Source organism: Triticum dicoccoides, chromosome 7B (assembly GCF_002162155.2).
Source record: "Triticum dicoccoides isolate Atlit2015 ecotype Zavitan chromosome 7B, WEW_v2.0, whole genome shotgun sequence".
Lineage (NCBI taxonomy): Eukaryota > Viridiplantae > Streptophyta > Magnoliopsida > Poales > Poaceae > Triticum > Triticum dicoccoides.
Genome location: NC_041393.1, coordinates 48,019,703 through 48,026,396, shown reverse-complemented (window position 1 = coordinate 48,026,396; position 6,694 = coordinate 48,019,703).

The window sequence follows — 6,694 nt, the reverse complement described above, 5'->3', positions numbered from 1 at the left end:
AGCTCTCATGACGATCTTCTAGTATCCCATAATGTGCTAAAGATAGCTCATGAGGCCATGATTGCTAAGGTAACATCTAGTGAGCCTCATGTTGATACTAGCACCACTTCTAGTCAAAATACTATATTGCCATGTGCTAGTCCTTGTAATTCATCTACTCACAATGTTGGTACATCTTGTGATGAATTGCTTTCCTTGCCTTGTTGCTCTAACGATGAAGCTTATACTTCCTCTAGTACTTGTGTTGAGACTAACCATGTAGTGGAAATCAAAGAGCTCAAGGCCCAAGTCACTTCTTTGAAGAAAGACTTGGAAAAGAGTCATGAAGGGAAATCCACACTCAAAAATATCTTGAGTGTGCAAAAATCCCCCAATGACAAAGGTGGACTTGGATTCAACTCCAATAAGAAGAAGAAGAAGTCCAAGAGCAACAAGAAGAAGGGCCAAAAACAAGTCAAGAATTCGGCCAAGATTATTTGCTTCAAGTGCAAAATTGAAGGGCATCATGTTAGATATTGCCCATTGAAGAAGAATGCCATTGGTAATAAGCAACAAGGGAAGAGGCCACAAGTTCAATCTCATGCTCAACCTCAAGTTGAAGAAAGGCCACTTCCCAAGAAGACTCAAGTTAATGCCTCTCTTGTTGAGAAATCAAGTGAGAAGAAAATGAAGAGTAGACGTTGCTACTTATGTCGTGAGAAAGGTCACCTCGCTTCTTCATGCACTAGTGGTAACTTATCCAACCCAATTATTATTGATGATATCTATGCTCTTGGGAAGGATAAGGTTGGCAATGTGTTTGCCAAGTTTGTTGGTACTCAAAGTGGTGTCAAGAAAAGAACCATTTGGGTTGCCAAGCCTATTGTGACTAACCTCTTAGGACCCAACTTGGTTGGGGACCAACAAGCTCAAACTTGATCAATAGGTGTTGTTGGAGGGCATTGGAGACCTGGATACATTATGAGGAATTAAGGGGACTTCATCACTCTTATTGTCTCAAGCCAAGTCAATTGAATCATCAAGTTTATATCTTATATCCAATGTGCCTTCTTGCGGTAACTTGTACTTAAAATTGCTTACATTGAAAGTTACTTGCCCCCTTGCATGTTTTGGTTTTGTTCCTTGCATGTGTTTTTATATGTTGTGATTCCAACTTGCTTATCTTGAGCAATCAAGTATGTGTGTGTTGGTTTGCACACCATGTACGTGTGTGTCGTGCATTGAGCCTTTATGCTTCTTGTTTGTATCCTAGTTGGATCGTGTGAGAGATTAATAGAACATCCCATTTTGGGGGAGTGATGTGCTTTGTGCACCTCACAATCCTATAAATGTGTGTACATGAGGAATACCATCTAGTATTGATATTACAAGATTATCTAGTCGCTAGGTGGTATATCTCTCATGAGAAATTCAAATTTTAAATAGTCCATTAATTATCTCTTGTTTGTTCCTCTTATTGTCTCTTGTTGAGTTCTTATTGGTATCACATTATGGGGGAGTAATATGCTAAGTGCATATTACAAGCCTAGAAAATGTGTACATTTGAGATATTGTCACCTAGAATTGATACTGTAGATTATCTTGTTCCTAGGTGGCATGTTAGCTCTACAAGTTTCAATTTTCTTGTGTTTGTTGTGAAGATGATGTTGGATGTCTTTGTTATCTACCACCGGGAATTATTTCCAAATACTTCTTGTCTTTTGACAATTGGTAGTCACTTATGTGTGGTAGAATTTGTTGATCATCTTTACTTTGGCTTTTGTTTTTATTTGCCTTTTCTCTTGCCAAGGTTTGTGTCAACTCCTGGTGTCTTCCCTACCACTTGTGGATCTTGTTTATTTCTTGTTCTTGTCTAGTGTTTTCTAGATATAGTGAAAGTAGTGATCCCACCTTGTGCATTTTGTATTCAAATGCAAATCCTATATAATGCACAACTCATGGGGGAGCTATCCTATTTTCTTTAGAACACTCTTCTTGTGATCCTTATCAAGTGTGTTTTGGTGGAAGGCAAGCCATTTCTTTTTGATACTTTGTGCCATCATGAAACTTTGTTGAGAGCTTGGTTTGTTTGGAACCATCCTCTCTTTGGGAGTTTGACATCTTTAGTTTAGTGTGTATCAATGGATATCTCATTCATTGATGTATCTTTAATGATATCTTCCAAGTGATGATTTCTCCATTTGGTATCCTTTTCACTTGACATTTATTTCTCTTTAGGTTTCGGGTTTTGAAAGTCTTGAGCATGCATGTTTACTTCATGTATTTTATTTGGCATGCTTTCTTTCTTTGACTCAATATATAGGGGGATCTTCACCAAGTCTCAAATCGGATGAGATGTGTATGAAATTCATTTTCATATCTATATGCACATATTTATGTGGAGTTTGTCCTATGTATTGGTTTTTCTAACTATTTGGTCCCAATGAGTTTGGGTACCGTCTAGTTTGTGTTGTTCTTCTAGGAACATTTGGAGATGCATTGGATGCTCGGCTCACTCACAGGGAAGGTGTTGTGACCATGTGCATATTGGAGTCAAGCTAGGATGATCAATGAACTACTATCTACCTTCAATTGGTATCTACTACATCCTTCCAATGATATCTCGGTAACAAGTATCTATTCATGCTTTCTCCTCTTGCATTCAACCTTGTGTAGGTTGCATCTTGGCATGATATTCATTTCATATCTTGTGATACTTGTTTCCTTTCTCAAAGCATCCCAACGATGATCTCTTGTTGCTAGTTGTGATGCCTTTGATGGATGTGTGTTTGGACTTCATTTATATACAATAAGACCATATCTAGCCAAGTGCTATGCTTTCAAGCAAATATCTTATTGGTATATTTATGACTTCCTTGTGGATATCTTGTTCCTTCGTGTTGTAACTATTTCGGGTGTACATCCTTCTTTGTAGATATATCGTTTACATAGAACCTTATACACTTGAGAGAAATTACATCTCTAGTTGATATCTTTTCTTTCACGTCCACCTTGTCTTTCTTATGTTATTTCTTTGGTGGCTCCGTGAAAGCTTTTGCCTTGAGTGTGTGTCCTCTATCGTTGCATCTTGTTGCACTCTTGTGTGGTGAAGATTATTTTCCTCTTGCTTATCTTTACGAGGTTTTTGCCATCTTAATTGGTATCCCTCGTCTTGATGAGCCTCCCCTCGTCTATCTTCACCACGGGTTGTCACAAGCATAGGTTCTCTTTTGCTTATTAGTAAGCTTGTGAACCCATTTGCCAGTTGTGTGTGGGAATGATAGGCCTTGCACCGTGTGCCTCATTCTTTCAAGACTATGTTGATGCTTAATGCTCATCCTAATGTTAGTCTTCTCAAGTGCATCGCCATGACTCACACACATCATTTTGGTTGAGCCTATTCTTAAGTTGCCTCTTTTACATGTTGCTCAACCATGTGCTTGTTGCAAGCGCTAGGCTTTGTTTCCTATATGCGCACTTGCACTGGATGTGAGTTTCTATTGATTTTGGGGGAGCTATGATCCTATTTTGTGTAATTTGTATTCAAATACAAAAATTCTTATGTGTGCACAAATCATGGGGAGCTTCTCTAGTTTCTTTAGAACACTCCTTTGCGCTTTTCATAATATCTTTATTCTTGTGGCATGTAGGATCATTGGTCTAGTTGGTTCAATTGATATCCGTTGATTGCTTGCTTCAATTGGTATCTTCTGATTGCTTGTGTCTCTCTTTGTTATGTATTTGTGGCATATCTTTCTATTGCAATCTTTGGGCATCAATATAGTTTGTCTTCCTCCAAGTATTGGCAGTTGGATATGTGTATTGCATTCCACTCTCTTGTTGAGAAATACACAATTTATGGAGGACCACAATTTATATTGGCCTTCTAAGAGTTTCGCCCATTTTGGCAATCGATGCCAATGGGGGAGAAGTTTCAGAGAGTTTTGTGGAGTAGCTTTGGTTTTTATTTCCTTAGCATTTGCATCTCATACGCATGCATTATTGGTTGGTGCATTGAATGGTGATGCATAATTCCTTGTATAAACTCTCTTGAAAGTGATTGTCATCAATTACCAAAATGGGGGAGATTGAAAGGACATGTGGTGCCCCCATGTGTGGTTTTGGTAATTGATGACAATCTCTATGGACTAATGGTTGCCTTGAGTTATATTTGAAGGGTTTGCCCATAGGCTTTTCTTGGAGTCCATTTGTTGGTTTCAATGAGAGTTTGTGATGACCAAGGTGCTATTAAGGAATTATCCAAAGATTGGTCATATGAGTGTTGAGCTTATTGCAAGCATGTCTTGAAGAAGAAGCTTGTGTGATCATTCATGTTTACCTTCAAGACATCATCCAAATGAAGAGAGTTGCAAAGATTCAAGGTTGATCAAGACTAAGTCAAGAGTGAATCAAGTTGATCAACTCACAAAGCATAGAAGATGTACCGAGAGGGATCAAGTGATCCCATGGTATGGTACGTATCCATGGGCTTGCGTCAAGAGGAAGATATCATACAACCCATGGAAAGGATGACATCAAGTGGTGATCGTCATCAAGATTGCCGTGTGCAAGTTCAAGTGGAGCATCACGAAGAGATCAAGTGCTTGAATCTTGCCATCCATTGTGGTGTCAATGGACTTGTGAAGATGTGCCTAAGAGTGGCTCACCCATAGTGGACTATGGGGGAGCAATCATCTAGTCTTCATCGAGCCAACGCAATCAAGAAAGGTGGTCCAACTTGAGGGAGTCAAGATCGTGTTCATCTAGCTCAAGTGGACCATGTGCAAGGCAAAGGTTTGCCCTTGATAGGTTTTCTATTTTACCGGTCTCGTGGTGGTAGTTGGGAGACCGAGTTATAGGATCGTTTGCCGTACTATCAAGGGGGGCTCTCAAGTTGGTAGCTTGATCGTATCGTTAGTAGAGAGCTCAAACCATTGCATCCTTGCATCATATTTCTTGGTTCTTGTTTGGTTATATTTGTGAGTCTTAGAGCTTATGGTCATCTTGATCACAAGCTTGAGTTCATCGAAAACGGAGTTCGCATGCGTCTTCTATGATGTTTTCGGTGTTGGAGGTTTTACCGGTCTTATCCGGTGAAGGGTTCTCACCATTTTCTTATGGGACTTTTCTCATTTGATTATTCTTTATATTTCTATCAATATTGTGTTAGCCCATGTCTTTAGCTTTCCAACAAACTTTGTTTCGTCGAATTCGGAGTCCGTTTGCAAAAGTTGTGGATGTTTTGGTAAAGGCTGCAGTGGTACTACCGCGACTAGAGCGGAAGTAATTTTTTACTACCGCTCCAGAGCGGTACTACCACGGCTCCTGAGCGATAGTACCGCTCCAGAGTAGTACTACCGTGGCTCCTAAGCGGTAGTACCGCTCCGGACCAAAATCTCGTGTTTTGCTCAGCGGAAGTAGGCACAGAAGTATTTTTTTTAGTACCGCTCGCGAGCAGTAGTACCGCTACCATTTGCGGTAGTACCGTGAGGTCGAGTGGTAGTACCGTGAGGACGAGCGGTACTACCGCTCCGATGGTTCTTTTGGCCTTTTTGTCTCCTCGCTGTTGTGTTTCGAATGGGTACTATCGCCCTAGTGGTAGTACCGCTCCTTGGAGCGGTAGTACCGCTCTGTGCGGGCTGTGAGCATAACGGTTGGATTCGGGAGCTCCTATAAAAGGGGGTCTTCTTCCCCATTCAACCTTATCCTTTGAGCTCGTGTTCTTTCCCCATTGTTGACCTTCTTCGAGCTTGCTAACTTTCAATCCCTCCATGGATTCTTGCTAGTTTTTGAGGGAAAAGAGAGAGGAGATCTAGATCCACATTTCCACCAATCAATTTCTCCTCTATGTGAGGGGAACCCCTTGGATCTAGTTCTTGGAGTTCTTGGTGTTCTCCTTCTTGTTCTTCCTCTCATTTTCCTCCCTAGCATTAGTTGCTTCGGTGGGATTTGAGAGAGAAGGACTTGGGCACTCCGTGTGCCCTTACCATTGCATTTGGTGCATCGGTTTGAGTTCTCCACGGTGATACGTGGAAGTTACAAGTTGAGAAGCTTATTACTCTTGGGTGCTTGGTACCCTTGAGCTTGTTCCTCTTGGGTGCTTGGGCGCCCTAGACGGTTGGTGGTGTTCGGAGCTCAATCATTGTGGTGTAAAGCTCCGGGCAAGCGTCGGGGTCTCCAATTAGGTTGTGGAGATCGCCCCGAGCAATTTGACGGGTACCGGTGACCGCCCCCAAGGGTTGCCAAAGTGTACGGGTTCGGTGACCGCCCCCAAGGGTTGCCATTTGTACGGATTTGGTGACCGCCCTCAAGGGTCCCTTAGTGGAATCACGACATCTTGCATTGTGCGAGGGCGTGAGGAGATTACGATGGCCCTAGTGGCTTCTTGGGGAGCATTGTGCCTCCACACCGCTCCAAACGGAGATTAGCATCCGCAAGGGTGTGAACTTTGGGATACATCATCGTCTCCGCGTGCCTCGGTTATCTCTTACCCGAGCCCTTTACTTATGCACTTTACTTTGTGATAGCCATATTGTTTCTTGTCATATATCTTGCTATCACCTAAGTAGTTTTTCTTGCTTAGCATAAGTTGTTGGTGCACATAGGTGAGCCTACTTGTTGTAGGTTTTGTGCTTGACAAATTAACCGCTAGGTTTATTCCGCATTTGTTCAAGCCTCAATCGTAATTATTTTAAAGCGCCTATTCACCCCCCCC